This window comes from Phyllostomus hastatus, unplaced genomic scaffold (assembly GCF_019186645.2).
Source record: "Phyllostomus hastatus isolate PE091 unplaced genomic scaffold, TTU_PhHast_1.1 phas_contig_5, whole genome shotgun sequence".
NCBI classification, from domain to species: domain Eukaryota; kingdom Metazoa; phylum Chordata; class Mammalia; order Chiroptera; family Phyllostomidae; genus Phyllostomus; species Phyllostomus hastatus.
In genome coordinates, this window is record NW_025333897.1 from 500,790 (window position 1) to 517,305 (window position 16,516).

General features: G+C 43.9%; 1 pseudogene; it reads left to right on the plus strand.

Annotated features, from left to right (window-relative positions):
* Positions 1-1,187: 1,187 nt before the first annotated feature.
* Positions 1,188-9,543, plus strand: LOC123823740 (annotated as a pseudogene).
* The last annotated feature ends 6,973 nt before the right edge of the window (positions 9,544-16,516 follow it).

The following is a 16,516-nucleotide window of genomic DNA, read 5'->3' on the forward strand; positions in this document are numbered from 1 at the left end:
TCGGGCTCCCCCACCAGGGAAGCCAATGTTAATCAGAGCTATGCTGCTTTGTGTTGCATTGTTGGGTGCTATTGAACTTCTGTTATAGATTCGGCTGGCCCGAGCTGAAAGTTCTACTAGTTAATTAGCATTTAGGGACAGGGCTATAAGGTTTGGGGCCTCCCCAATGTCACCCGGGGTCATTTGTCTTGTCCTGGACCTATTTGTGTTTCTTAGAATGAAGCTGTGACTCACACTGGGCTCAGGGCAAAGACTAGCCTGTGACCATCAGTTGTGTGTCCAAACAGACTTTGACCCCTCATCTGTGGAGCACTCGGAGGAAAGATCCTGTGTTGTATAATATATGGACCCATAGGGTGGCCCCTCATGAAAGGTCCTTCTTTAGGAAACTCAGAGGGTGGTGGAGACAAAGCAACTTCATTTAGCATGCCGAGGTCTGTACTCCTAGGAGCAGACTACTCACCGGGACCCATATTTACTCCTGCAGCTTCACTGGCTGTCCATGCCATGTTATGGCAGAATGTTCAAAATGAAACTACCACTTTGAATTAATACCTTAACTGTACCAAGGAGTGCAGTGAATGTTTTTCCTTATAACCATGGGGATCAGAAATTTGCGGCAGCAGAGGCATGGGCATCAGCAGCATCAGCAGCAGGGAAATACATGTATTAAGCTCCTGTTCAGCAGTCCACTCTCAGAAATACAGATCTCAGTATCTGAAGTTGTTTCTCTTTCTCTCTCTCTCTCATCCTCACATGTTTAAACCTACATCACCCCTCAGAGAAGCACCCCCAAATCCACACAGCACACATTTTGTCTCATTCCAATACCCTTAAATCTTTGATTATTCTCTCTCCAGACCACAAAACCCACAAGTTTAGGGTCCCTTCTTAATCTGAGACCCAAAATCACAAGCTCAGGGACTCACACATGCAAAAACTCCAGAATCTTCCATTCTGCAATGTGTCTGTTTTCCCCCCAAGTCAACAGCCATGGGCAGGCCCCTTATAAGGAGCCACAAATTCAGCCTTGGGCTCACTCCCTGTAAATCTCATAAATTGCCTCTTAAGCTACTGGCTGCATCCCAAGCTAGGCTGAGAGTCCAGCGGGTGTTATAGTGGGGAGGTGACATGAAACAGTTACATAATCAGAATGAACATCCACCCTTCTGTCCCAGGAGGTATAAAGGCAAACCATCCCAGCCATCACCATCTCACTGTCACTCTCAGTGCCACCATGCTGGCCTCAGGGCTGCTCCTGGTGGCTTTGCTGGCCTGCCTCACTATAATGGTCTTGATGTCTGTCTGGCAGCAAAGGAAGCTCTGGGGAAAGCTGCCTCCTGGCCCACCCGCATTGCCTTTCATCGGGAACTACCTGCAGCTGAACACAGCACAGATGTACAACTCCCTCATGAAGATGTCAGGAGGCAGGGAGATGGGTGGTAGGGTGGGGCTGGGGGCCTCTGCAGGCTAGCTGGGAGTTTTGACAGGGGATTGGAAAGGGTGGACTAAACTCTAAGAAGGGGGTGTTTTGAAGTTTTAGCGTCAGGGTCCTAGCCAGGAAAGACCAAATTTTGGGATGTCTAGGCCCCTGGCTGTCAGAACCTGGGCAAAATGCATGCATTCTGTGAGGGCTGGGTACAGAGCCAGTTCAGACTTGAGGCTTCACACACTCACCAATCCCACCCCTCTCCTTCAGTTAAGGGAGCACTATGGTTCAGTGTTCACAGTCCACCTGGGCCCACGGTTGGTGGTAGTGCTGTGTGGCCAGGAGGCAGTGAAGGAGGCTCTGGTGGACCAGGCAGAGGAATTCAGTGGGTGAGGAGAGCAAGCCACCTTTCACTGGCTCTTCAAAGGCGACAGTGAGGGGAATCCTGTGTGGGGGAATGTGGTCAAGCAGACTTAGTGGCTTTAGTTTCCCCAGCATACTTCTGCCAACTGACCCACCCACTCAGGGCTGTGTCAGAGCCCTTCCTCTCCATCCCTGTCTCCATCCCTGTTTATCCCTGTGACTCCTCCAACTTGTCTTAGTGTATATGCATCTCCCTGCTTCTCTCTGTCCCATCTCCCAATTCTCTCCTCTCTGTATCTCTTAGAATCCCTTGGGATTTTTGCTTTGGAGGCCTGGTCCCATATCTCCACGTTTCTTTTTATCTTATTCTCCATCTCATTTTTTTTTTTTTGTGCTTCTCATTGTTTCTCTCTACATCCCCCTGCCTGTCTTTTTCCTTTGTCTTAGAATCTCACATTGTGCCCTGGCTGGCGTAGCTCAGTGGATTGAGCACGGGCTGCGAACCAAAGTGTTGCAGGTTCAATTCCCAGCCAGGGTACATGCTTGGGTTGCAGGCCATAACCCCCAGCAACCGCACATTGATGTCTCTCTCGCTCTCTCTCTCTCTCTCTCTCTCAGTGAATAAATTAAAAAAAATCTAAAAAAAAATTTAAAAAAAAAAGAATCTCACATTGTTTCTGTTCCAAAATCCGCATGCCTCCATTTCTTGGTAATACTCTCTTCTCTCCAGACCTTCTCAGTTTCTCCCTATATATTTTTCACCATTCTCCACCTCAGTTCTAGGATCCTTCTCAATTTTTACTTCCACCTCCCAGATCTCCAGATATCTCACTTTGCCCCTACCCTCCATTCTCTCTCCCTCTCTTCATGTGAGTGTCTCTGCATCACACTGCTTCTCTGGGCACCCATCTTTCATCTTTCCTTCTCATTTCCTTACAACATGGTCTCTTTCTTTATTTCTCCGTGTGTCATTCTCTCTCTCTCTCTCTCTCTCTCTCTCTCTCTGGAAGGGCCCCACCCCTCTTTAAACCCACTCCCCACTCCTACCCTCCCTCCCTAGCCATGGTTTTCAGCAACGGGGAGGGGGAGCGTGCCAAGCAGCTCCGGCGCTTCTCCATCAACACCCTGCGGACTTGGGAGTGGGCAAGCGGGGCATCGAAGAGCGAATCCAGGAGGAGGCAGGCTTCCTCCTTGAGGCCCTTCGGGCCACACGTGGTGAGCTGGAGACCCCAGGGTACTGGGGAGGAAAACACCCTACTCGGACAGGCGATTTATGACGTGAGAAGGGAACTGGGTTGAGGGAAGGTGTTCCTCAAATTCACAGAGTGGCATCAGATCACCAAGTTCACTCTCTCAAATCCCTTCTCACTTACCGACCCCACACCTCGTTCCAGGCACCTTCATAAACCCCACCTTCTTCCTGAGCCGAACTTCCTGAGCTGTGTCCAATGTCATCAGCTCCATTGTGTTTGGGGACCGCTTTGACTATGAGGACAAAGAGTTCCTGTCACTGCTGCGCATGATCCTGAGAATCTTCCAATTCACAGCTATATCTATGGGGCATGTAAATGGTCCCGCCCTGGCTCAACATGGACCCTACCACAACCAACCATCTACTCTCCCACATGGACTCAGGTGCCCCAAATCCTATCCTCCTACAGACACCATCCACTCAAAACCAGTGTCCTCCCTTGCACAAGTGAACCCAGAGAGGTGCCCTAACCTGCTCTCCAATACCTGGATATCTCAGCAATACTTGCCCTACAAAAACAGAAAGGGAAGGAAGGGAGGGAGGGTGGCAGCAAGGAAAGGACAGAAGAAGGGAAGGAAGGAGAAAAGGAGGGAGAAAGGGAGGGGGGAATTCTAGATATGGATCCCAAACCAATTTACCTAAATTCTAGGACAAGGGACTTCACACTTAACTCACATGAAAATTTAGATATATAAGCCATCCACCCCATCTAAATACCTAAACATCGAGACGGGTGCCTTTAAACCAGTGCCTCCCTTGCCCTGAGGCAAGTCCCACTCCAATTTGATGATGTACATTAACACATGTCCTTCCTTTCCCTTCCCCATGCCCCACCCTCAGCTATATGAGATGTCCCACTCAGTGATGAAACACCTACCAGGGCCACAGCAACCAACACTTAAGGCACTTCAGGGTCTGGAGGACTTTATAGCCAAGAAGGTGGAGCAGTACCAATGCACACTAGATCCCAACACCCCCATGGAACTTTACTGATTCCTTCCTCATCCGCATGCAGGACGTACATGTCAGCAGCCAGTGGTGAGAGAGAAGTCACACAGGGGGTTGGGAAGGAAAGTGCCCATTTATTTTGCCCACTACATCAAAATAATCCTCACAACTCCAATCAATTCAACATCACTGTTCTCTCTACTGAGCCCTTACCCATGGGCTGGAATTGCATGTGCAAATCATAAGCACAAGCACATCTATAACACTGTCATGCAACAGGCACTATTTTAACAACTTTATGGTTTTCACCTATTTAACACTCATACCAGTTCTTGTAGAGGCTCTACTATGATCTTGATTTTAGGAATGAGGAAACTGAGACCCAGAGAGTATAAGTGCCATGCCTGAGGTCACACAGTGAGGAAGCAGTGGAACCTAGCTCAAACCCTGACCTCTCAGACTCTAAGGCCAGTGCTTTTGGCCACCATGCTCTTACCTTTCATTCCCTGGTTGTAAGGTAACCTGTGTGGACAGGTGGCCTGGCTTTACTATGTGACACCTGAGGGTCCCCACTCCCAGCTGGATGTCAGTCTCCTTTCTGTGAAGAAAGGAGATGGGGCTTTATGGAGTCTGAAGTTCAAGAAGAAAGGATCAGGGAGTGGATTCTCCATAGTAAGCTGCAAGGTTTGGGGGGAAGGAATACTGTACAGCTGCTTAAAAACCTGTCTGTGTTTCAGAAAATATCTCTTCAACTCTCTCTGAAGCAATCTATCATAATCTGTCTACCTCTCTTTCTCATTCACTGTCTGTCTCTACCCCTCCCTTTCTAAATATTTCTCCAATTAAAAAGTGGCAACTAAGCTAGTAATTAAAGGATAGATAGTCAGCTGGGCAAAGAGTGTGAGAAGAGCATTTGGGGCAGAACCAGCAGCCTGGGAAAACGCCTGGAACAACTGGGGCCATTCTTACCACCTTTGAGAGCATGGGGGAGTGGGCTAGGCCTGAAGCTGCCCTTCCCTGCAGGAACAGAAGAACCCCAACACAGAGTTCTACTTGAAGAACCTGGTAATAACCACACTGTCCCGTCTCTTTGGGGGCACCAAGGCGGTCCACACAATCCTGGGTTATGGCTTCCTCTTGCTCATGAAGCACCCAGATGTGGCAGGTAAGGCTGGAGGATGCAGGGGTGGAGGCCACAGACTCTGAAAATTCCTCTGAACACACTGTGCATCCTCACCTCTCAAAGCCCTGGGCCCTCAAACACATCCTGCTAAACAAACACTAGGTCATGATATTCAACATATTAGTAAATAGCTCCTGTGCTGAACCCAGCAATCCCCAAGTTTCCTCCCTCACAGCTTGCCCCATGATTCTGGCACAACCAGGTCATCAAGACACAGTGCCAACAATGTCTCAGGACAAACTGTTTTGAATGCTTTCTCAATGTCACACACGAAGTCATGCATGCCATATATCCAGTTGTACAGATTTGGATTATCATCCTGCCCAGAGAACCCTAGGTACCTAAACATATTCTCCCCTACCCCCCAGCCAGGTCCATGAAGAGATTGACCAGGTGATTGGCAAGAACCGTTAGCTCAAGTTCAAAGACGGAGCAAAGATGCCCAACACAGAGGCAGTAATGCATGAGATCCAAAGATTCGGAGACATGATCCCCATGGGCCTGCCTTGTAGAGTCACCAAGGACACCGAGGCTCCAAACCTCTTGCTCCCCAAGGTGCTGCCCTTACCCAATCTACATGGACCTCAAACCTGATCCCTCTGACCCAACACCCCACTCTCCTTACAAGCTTTCAAGTGCTTGTCTGACTCCCTCAACTGCAGACTTCCTCAAGCACATGTCCCTTCAACTTTTTCACTTAGAGACAACTGAATCCCATGTGTACCTATGACCTATTTCCTTAGGTCTTAGGTACATATGAAGTCCATGTCCTCTAAATTTCATTTCTCAGGTGACATTAACCTCACTCCCCAGGCCTGCCTGCCTCTGGGACATGACTCTCATGGCCCCCAAATATCCTGTCTTGAGAGACATGACCCCATGACCCCCAAATCTGCTGCCCCAGGAGACACAGACCCCAGGTTCCCTGAACTTTTGGTCACAGGGAATTAAAAGTCATGTCCCCCAAAGCTCCTACCTCAGGAAAGACCCTGACTCCCCTGACTCCCATTTCTCCTCACCTACAGTACACAAATACCCCCTCTGACTCCATGAACTCTCAGCACACACATCCCCCTCCCACTTATCAAATCCCCTTCCACCTCCCCACCAGGGCACTGACGTGTTTCCAATGCTGGGCTCTGTGCTGAAGGACCCCAAGTTTTTCTCCAACCCTCTGGATTTCAACCCCCAGCACTTCCTAGATGAGAAGGGGCAGTTTAAGAAGAATGATGTGTTTGTGTCCTTCTCCATTGGTAAGAGTCCACTGTGTGATGCCAAACCACCAGTCACATCAACAGGGGCCCCTTCATCCCGGTTCCCCTCTCTGAGGTGTAGCCTAGTATCTTCCTCCAGCTCTGAAGTTCCTCTTATGATCTACCCTGCAGCCAACCAACTGCAAACCTCATAAATAACAAGTACCTAAGCCCAGGTAGAAAGAAAGGGATGATTGCACCCATTTCAGAGATGAGAAAAGTCAAGGCCCACAGTGACTCAGAGACTTGTCCAAGGTCACTGAAATTCTTCAGAGTCCTAAGAAGGAGATGGCAACACAGTGGCCATATTAGTGTGTTTCAGAGGAAGGGTCATGTAAATTCCCATTGCTACATCCTGATATGACTCACCCCCCTCCCACATACAAGGGAATCTGAGGCTGAGGGATGTTAGGGACTTTTCTGAAGGTGTCTCAGGCCTTGACAGACTGTCCCCGCCCCCCACCCCCCTCAGGAGAATACATCAGGAATTGAGAGAGGAGTAGGCCTCACCTCCTCTCACCTGTTTTTTCAGGAAAGTGGTACTGTTTTGGAGAAGGCCTGGCTAGAATGGAGCTCTTTCTCTTCCTCACCACCATCATGCAGAACTTCTATTTCAAGCTCCAGCAGTCACCCCAAGACATTGATGTGTCCCCCAAACATGTGGGCTTTGCCACCATTCCACCAAACTACACCACGAGCTTCCTGTCTTTCTGAGCTAGAGCTGCCACTGTCCCCGACCAAATACCCAGGGCTAGTGGGAGGAGAGAACAGGTGAAGGGGTGTGGCCTGGGTCGGGCTAGCAATAGGGGTGGAGCTAGAAATAGTAGGCAGAGGGCTGGAGGAAAGGAAGGTGGATAGGAGAGGAAGAAAAGCAGATAAGCTCTCTGTTCACCTAGCTAGAGATTGAGCCTTCAGAGCTGGGATGAAAGGAAGGGAAAGCTTACACTATACCATGAATGATAATAATAACAACAGCAGTTAGTTAATAAGCATGTAATCTGTGTCAGCCTATAAGCAAATCATTACCCACTCAAACCCCTTGATGCTCACAAACCTTTGAAACAGGAACTGTGCTTGTGCCCATATTATGGGAGATACAGCTGACGTTCAGAAAGTCTCTATCTGAGATCTGACAGAACACAATAAATGCTCAGCAAGTACTTGAACTCTGATCCACACAGGGAGGGCTATCCTAAGCCAACCAAACTTTGGGTAGGTTCTTAAAAACAAGAAGGTCCTTATGTTTCAGAGTATTTACCTCCCACAGTTTTCAAAGGTCACACTAAGTAGAAGGAGCCTCCATAACACAGGTATGTCTTAAGAGGATTCTGAGGTAAATCACTCCCATTGGATCAATTTAAATATCCTCTCAGAAAATTCTCCCTCCCATCTATCATCACCCCCACCCGACTCCTAAGCCATTCAACAAATTTAACAGTCATTCAATCAGTTTTCACTGAACCCTCTACTTTTGTCAGCCTGTGCTAGGTGATACTGAGGTCACAGGGGTGACCAAGACAGTCCTGGGCCCTGACCTTATGCAGCTTTCACTCCAGAGGGGAGACAGACCAGTCACAAGGCAGTGACAGCTCAGAATGTATAATGCTGGGATGAGAAAGCACAGGCAGAGAGGTCAGCTTGGGGTAAGGGAGCACAGACAAAAGGGTCAGGGCAGAAATGGGGGCATAGGCAACAGGCTCAAGGTGGGAAGGAAAGGCACAGGTAGAGGGCTCAGGGATTGGGTGGGGCACCTTAGCAGAGAAATCAAGGCAGAATAGTGGGACACAAAGAGATGGGTAAGGACCAGGAAAAGGGATCCAGGGAACTGTAAAAGCCCAGAAATGGCACCTGGTCAACCTTGCAGGTTCAGGGTAAGCCTCTAAAGGGCCAACAAGGATTTTCAATGGAAGGATAGACAGTGTTGTGAGGGAGAGTTGCAGGCAGAGGAATAAACTTGTATCAATAGGTAAGATCCTAAAAGAGTAGGATTGAGAGCTCTTAGAATAGAGATCTGGAGCCTTGTTCACCCTTGAAACTGGAGCCATCAGCAAAAGTCAGACCCTATGGAGCCTTATGCAACTTGGTGGGGAGTTTGCAGTCTGTCTGGAAGCAGTAGGAAGCCACAGAAGGGTTTTAAGCAGAGGAAAAAATAATCAGATTTGTGCTTCAGAAAGGCTTCTTAGATTTTTGGAGAATCTGAGGCTATAAGCTGAGAGATGAGGAAGTGGTGGCTACAGGTAAGAGAGGAGATGAGGCCATGAGGATGGGGGAGGAGCCAGTGAATTGGAGAATGATGCAGAGGGATGAGTGAATTCTTACTTGGTTGTATGTTGGCTGTGTGGAAGCAAGGGAGAGAGGGTGGAGTCCAATGTGGAGGATAGATGGAAATGTCATTTACTGTTTTGGAGACACAGATCAGGAGCAGGTTTGAGGCACATAATGACTTCAGCTTTGGATATGGTGAACTAGGCACAGTTCTTGTTCTTAGGGATTTCTTAGTGGAAGAGCAGACCTGAATAAAGTCAAGTCCTCAAGGATATTATTAGTATTAATTAGTAATTATTAGTGATAATATACTACTTTGGGTTGAGGATTGGGAAGACCTTTTAGAAGAGGTGTTATTTGAACTGGGTCTTGTGGGAGGAGTTCACCAAGTAGGGGAAAAGAGGGAAGTCCAAGCACAGAGAGCCACAAGCCGAGTCTTGGACATGGGAGATGGAGGAAACAGAACAAACATATTTGACAGCTACATTCTGCCCCCTCCACCAACCTCATCAATCAACGTTCTATCCTCTACTCTCCAGCCTGACTCAAAACTCTCAGGAAAAACTTGGCTCATGCTCAGAAGTGCACCTGAAACTTCTGGTCCTCTTCGAAATGAGAATCTTTTTTATGGCAAGTTCACATAACATAAAAGTAAGCATTTTAAAGCAATTACTGTTCAGTTACCTTTAGAAAATTCATGGTGTTATGAAACTACCCTCTCTAACCAGTTCCAAAACATTTCCAAATCAGGATCTTGGTGAGCTTTCTTGTTTTAAATGTAAATAATACTGCCAGTGATGTCATTAATTGAGCATATTACCTGTGTGGAGTTTTTATAAGCACAGTCCTATTAAACTCTTCACAACAAGTCTATGAGGTTTGTTTTATTATTCCCACTCGCAGTTGAGTTAAGTAATGCCCAAAGAGTTAAAAATCAGTTGCTTTAGGTTGTACAGTCAAGGGTAGAGTGTGACATGTCCTTGTGTGACTCTGAATTTTACGCTCTTCACCCATACTATGGACTGCCAAGCCCTCCCTTTTTTCTTTATGAAATATAAGGAAACTGTCTCTGACACTCTCTTGTTCTTCAAAAGCTTCCCTATAAGCCTGATGCAAAAGATTCTGAAAATTTTTTAAATTCTCTTAATTGGAGGCAACATTGACCTTCTACCATTTCTTCATTTCTTGGAACATCAACTGATGACCTGCTTAACCAATGCTACTGCCCAGGCCACTGGCAATGAGGTGGCGAGTGAGCTGGGAAAACAAGGGATTAAAGAATTGTGGTCAAAGTGAAATGTTTGTCTTTGAGGCTGAAGGGTGATTAGGATTATGGTGAGACTGTTGGAGTCTTGGCTCAAATGGAGTGAAGGAGAGGGCCAAAGAAGACAAGAAAATCAAGGTACTTTCTAATTGTTTGGACAACTCATGTCCATGACCACTGAAGTGCTTCTTTCCCATGAAAATGGCAGGGCTTGGGGCTGGACAGAGGAAGTTTGGTAGATAACAGGAATGAAGGAGACAGACTTGAAGAAGAAAGGATTTTTGTATGAGGGTGGAGGAGTCATACTCTAGAAGTGGTCTGAGGAGTTTCTGATTTGGTAATGACTGAGTAACTCCATTGATCAAGTATCCTGAAAATAACAGCCATAAACTAAGAATAAAATATTTTTTAAGAACCAATGCCCTGAAATTACTGGTGAATGAGCAAAATCAGGTAGATACTAAGGGAGTTGGAAGAATGGAATTTCCTGCTTATTATAGCTTTTGGCCTAAAGGCAGGCCTTGGACAAGTGCCTTGGAGATGGCTAAAACCCAAGTAAAAACTTTGTGGTTTTGTGACTTGAAGAACCAGGGAACAGAATTCAGGGTGATTATAGCACCTGGTGGTAGTGGTGGTAGAATCTCAAAATTGAGAGAGCTGGGGTTGGGGGGTTGGGGTGTTGGGAGCCCAAAATTCTATGTATAAACTCTGTCCAAATTTCTTTTTCTTTTATTAGTTTTGTTTTATTTATTTATTTATTGTTGCTCAGCTACAGTTTTCTCCATTTCCCCCCACCATCCCTCTTACTTCATCCATGCCCACATTTCGCCCTTGATCCTACCCCCCTGTGGCTTTGTCCATGTGTCCTTTATACTGATAATTGAACTACCAATATGCTAGAAAACTTCACGGTGCCACATAAGGCCAAAAGAACTGAAATGAAATTTCAGAGTTGAGCATTTGAGCTTAGTCAAGTTAACTGCTCCCTGAAACAAAACAAAACAAAATAAAACAAAACAAAACAAAAATCAATATTCTTCAGAAGAATATAACAAAATCCAGAGTCTCTATGAGGTATCACTTGTAATATTCAGGATAAAATCCAAAATTTCTAGGAATATGAAGATATTGAAAATGTGACCATAAGAGAAAAAAATAGTTGATGGAGACTGACCCTGGCATGACCCTAAGGTTGGAATTTAGCTGACAAGGTTTTAAAAGTACCTACTATGTCTATACTCAAGGATGTCAAAGTGATGTTGAGGAGCAAGACGTACTGACCCTAACTCCTGACCCTGAGGCTCATTTTAATGGCTGAATGAGTAACCTTAATTAGAGAGAGGGTTAGGGAAAGCTGTGATGTTGAAAGGAGAGCTTATTCTGAGTAAGACTGGAAAATAAAGAGAAAACTTGGATAAGTGGTTCAATTATTAAGCAAAGGTTAACAGAGCACCTACTGTGTACGAGGTACAGTTCTAAGCATCAAGGATATAGGAGTCAACAAGACTATCCAGTCTCTGACCCTATAGAGTTTACATTCTGAATGTGTCCAGGAATTTAGGCCAAAGACATTATTCCCAGGAACCTACTTCCTACTTGGGAATGGAAAATGGAAGCAGGAAAAAAAATAAATAGCCAGCTAGTAAAAATAACTATATTTATTACTGTAGTTAATGATTTATTAAATACCACCTACCAACAACTGTGCTGAGTGGTCTATATGCACCACCTTGCTTAATTTTCCCAACAACTCTGTAGATATGCTATTATCTAAAGCTTCAAAATGAGGTCACCAACTAGGAAGCCTTAGAACCAAGACTGAAATCTAAGTTTGTTTACAAAGCTAGATCTCTTAATCACTACACAATATTGTGGCCTACCAGGCAAGGTGTTGGAAATATTAAGAGGAAGAAGAACAGACTTGTTTGAGTGAAATCAGTTCACATAAAGCTCAATTTGCTAACAACACATTCACTTAACTTTAATCCTTATATAAACTGAAGAACTCATTTCTGAGAATGATCTCACCAAGCATGGCTTTGGGATCTATTATAAGGAGTTTGACATCATTTCTGGTATCTTTTGTACTTTGTCTTCTTTTTCAAAAAATTATTTTGTTCTTCAAGTACAGTTATCTGCTTTTACCACCAACCACTCCCCCCGACCCCAGCCATCTCCACCTCCCTCCCCTGATTCCATATCCCCCTTGGTTTTGTCCATATGTCCTTTAGAGTTGTTACTGAAAACCCCTCCCCCTTTTTCCTCATTATCCCCTCCACCTCCCCTCTGGTTACTGTCAGATTGTTCTTAATTTCCATGTCTCTGGTTACATTTTGCTTGTATCTTTGTTTTGTTGATTAGGTTCCACTTAAAGGTGAGAGCATATGCTATTTGTCTTTCACTGCCTGGCTTATTTCACTTAGCACAATGCTCTCCACTTCCATCCATGCTGTCACAAAGGGTAGGAGCTCCTTCTTTTTGCTGCATAGTATTCCATTGTGTGAATGTACCATAGTTTTTTTGATCCATTCATTTACTGATGGGCACCTAGGTTGCTTCCAGCACTTGGCTATTGTAAATTGTGCTGTTATGAACATTGGGGTGCATAGGTTCTTGTAAACTGGTGTTTCAGAGCTCTTAGGATATAATCCTAGCAGTGGAATTACTGAGTCAAAGGCATTTCCATTTCTAGTTTTCTGAGAAATTCTATGCTGTTTTCCACAGTGGCTGCACCAGTCTGCATTCCCACCAACAGTGCACTAGGGTTCCCTTTTCTCCACATCCTCTCCAACACTTGTTGTTTGTTGATTTATTTATGATGGCCATTCTGACAAGTGTGAAATGGTATCTCATTGTGGTTTTAATTTTCATCTCTCTGATGGCTGAGCATCTTTTCATATAGCTCTGGGCCCTCTGTATGTCCTCCTTGGATAAGTGTCTGTTCAAGTCCTTTCCCCATTTTTAATTGGGTTGTTTGTCTTCCTGGAGTGGAGTCATGTGAGTCCTTTATATATTTTGGAGATTAAACCCTTGTTTGAGGTGTCATTGGCACATATGTTTTCTATACAGTTGGTTCTCTTTTCATTTTAATGCTGTCTTCTTTAGCCATGTAGAAGCTTTTTATTTTGATGAGGTCCTATTTATCTATTTTTTTCCTTTATGTCCCTTCCTCTAAGGGACATATTGGTGAAAATACTGCTACATGGAGTATCTGAGATTTTCCTGCCAATGCTTTCCTCTCGGACTTTTATGGTATCACATCTTATATTTACTCAATTTATAGATTCAACACAATACTGATGTGGATCCCAGCTTGTGGGGTCTACAGCATTATGGATGAGACAAGACAAATTCACACGGTCTACCAAGTCCTGAGGAGGAAAAGGGATGGCGCAGCTTCTCCCTCAAAAGGAGAAAAAGCCTCTGTCCTTGCCTTGACAAGCTTTTATTGCTTTTCTGGGCACATTACCTGGTGGTCCTCATTTACTATGCACAGGCTCACTTTAGGTGGTTACCTTTTACAGAAAACAAAGGAGAGGATGCCACTAATCTCATCACAGAAGAAGGATATTTGCAAATGCAAAGGGAAAAGTGGTTGAACTGGTTACACTCATCCTTGGAAGGTATAGCATGGATTTTAGGAAGTTACTTTAAAGATATGCAGTAAACATTTGCTGTCTCAATTCAGGGTGAGGGAGTGTTAGCAAAAGCAAGTCTCATAGCACTCTAGGTACAATGCAGGCCTGATTCCCCACAGTTGAACCTATCTATGGGCGTGGGTTCTGTCTGAGCCCATGCCGCACAGAACAGTCTCCTGTACAATACCTATTAAAGTACCAATGGCATATTTCACAGATATGGAGCAAACATTTAAAAAATTTATATGGAACCATAAATGACCCTGAATAGCTGCAGCAATTTTGAGAAAGAAGAGCAAAGCAGGAGGGATAACAATATCTGATATCAAACTGTATTACAAGGCCACTAAAATCAAAACAGCCTGGTACAGGTATATGAACGGATGAACAGACACATTGACCAGTGGAAGAGAACAGAGGTCCCAGAAATAAACCCAAATCTCTGTGGTCAATTAATATTTGACAAAGGGGGAAGAAGCATAAAATGGAGTAAAAATAGCCACTTCACCAATGGCATTGGGAGATCTGGACAGCTACATGCAAAAAAATGAAACTCAATCACCAACTTATACCATACTCAAAAATAAATACAATTTCTGAGCCATATTTCAACTCTGAGTGAGTGTTGGTTTTAAGGAAAGTCAGAGTTTGGAGACCTCGGAATCTTATAAAAATGCAAGTGTACTCCCTGTAATTTGAGGATTAGGAAGGTCATTTTATCTCTCTCTGTCTTTATGTCTTTTCTGTTGATCCCAAGGAGATGGGTGGAAAGAAGTCAGGGGCTGAGAGAGAAATAGCCCCTGGAAGGCATAAAGTTAAATATTAAAAATCTAATTATAAGACTCTTAAGAATCAATACTAACATGTTTAAAGGACACATGGAGAAAGACAAAGGGGGTAAGATGGAGGGTGAGAGGTAGGCCAGGGGGGTGTGAAAGAGTGGTGAGGGGGGAAATGGAGACAACTGTACTTGAACAACAGTAAAAAAAAAATAACCCCTTGAAAAAAATCACTAATAACAAAAAAGACAAACCAGAGTTGAAAAGGGCAAAAAACACAAATAATCATTTCACAGAAAAGACAATGTAAATGACCAATAACATGTGAAAATATTTAACTTCATTAGTAATCAGGGAAATGCAAATTATAGTCAAATTGACACACCATTCCGATACCCACAGAATCAGCAAAATCTAAAACTATCTCATAATAGCAACTGTAGAGAGGATGTAGAACTCTTTCCACTGACAGAAACTATAAATTATGTGATATTGTTGGAAAAGCTTGTCTTTACTGAGCTAATTTGAATCAACAATATCCCTTCTAAATGTGTATACCTTAAAGATATTCTTTCAAGCTTACACCAAGAGACATAAAAATATCATGAAACAACCCCAACTGTCCATTAACAATGGAATGGGTAAATAGACTGTAATGTTTTCATAAACTGGATTCATTCACATGACATATTCATCCATGAATCAAAATGAATTATAGCCACATGCATCAACATGGATAATTGCAGATACGTAATATTGAGTGGAAAACCCCAAATCACAGAAGCATATATATGATGTGATTCTATTTATCTAAAGCTTAAAGACAGGCAAAGCTAAAGTAATATAACAATGTATTGTTTAAGGATGATTTATATTTGGTAAAATTATGAAGAAAAGCAAGAGAATGATAAAAAATTCAGAAGGGGAATTGTTTCTGGGGGAGACAGGGGATATAACTAGAAAGGGATGGACAGAGTGGGCCTCTCCAGTATTCATAATGTTTTATTTCTTAGGCTAAGTGGTGAGTGTTCATTTTCTTTTCTTGAAACAATTCATATACATTTTATACACTCATTTGTGTGTATGATACGTATAGGGACTTGAATGGTGGCCTTGGGAGAGAGTCCAGCTCTGATGACTTGATTTAGGACTTCTGGCCTGCAGAGTTGTGAGAGAATATATTTTTGACCCAGTTTGTGGTAATTGGTTATGGCAATCTTTGTTTCTAGAAAGATTAAGCATTTTAAAACTGAACAATAATGTGTGTGTGTTATGTACTATTGAGTCAGCTCTGACTCAAGGAGACCCTGTGAATGAGTGATGTTCACAGCATCCTGTTCTCAGCAGCCCTGCTCAACTGCTGTAGACTCATGCCTATGGTGTCTTTTGTGGAATCAATTTATTCCCATATTTGGCTATCCTCTTTTCCTGATGCCTCTACTTTTTTCACCTTTATTGTCTTTTCCAAAGAGCCCTGCCTTCTCTAATGTGCCTGAGGTAGGACAACTTCAGTTTTGTCATTTTGGCCTGCAGCAACATTTCAGGCTTAATTTGCTCCAGGACCCATTTGTTTGTTTTTCTGGTGATGCAGGGAAGCTGTAGGGGTCTCCTCTGACACATTATTTCAAAGGAAGCAATTTTTTTCTCACAACTTTCTTCACTGTCTGACTTTCATATCCATACATAGTAATTGGGAATATGAGGGTGTGTATGATCTTAATTTTGGTTTTTAAAGACACATCTTTGCTCTTAGTGATCTCTCCCTAATTCTCCCATTGCTGCTCTTTTGAGTTTCAGTCTTCTCTGGATATCTTGGGAGCTGTCTCCATTTGAATACATGATTGAGCCAAGGTAAGCAAAACTGTTAATAATTTAAATGTGTTCAAAAAGTTGTGTACTTCTTCTGTGGTCATGATTTTGTTCTCTTGATGTTCAACTGTAGTTCTGCTTTGAAACTTTCTTCTTCACTTTCATTAGCAGTCATTTCAGATCATTGCTACTTTCTGCCAGTAAAATACATCATCTTCATATCTTAAGTAACTGATATTTCTTCTACCAATTTTCACTTCTCCTTCCTCTGAACCTAGCTCAGTTTTTCAGATAGAATATCAGTGCTGGGTTCAGATTAAATAAATGGAGAAA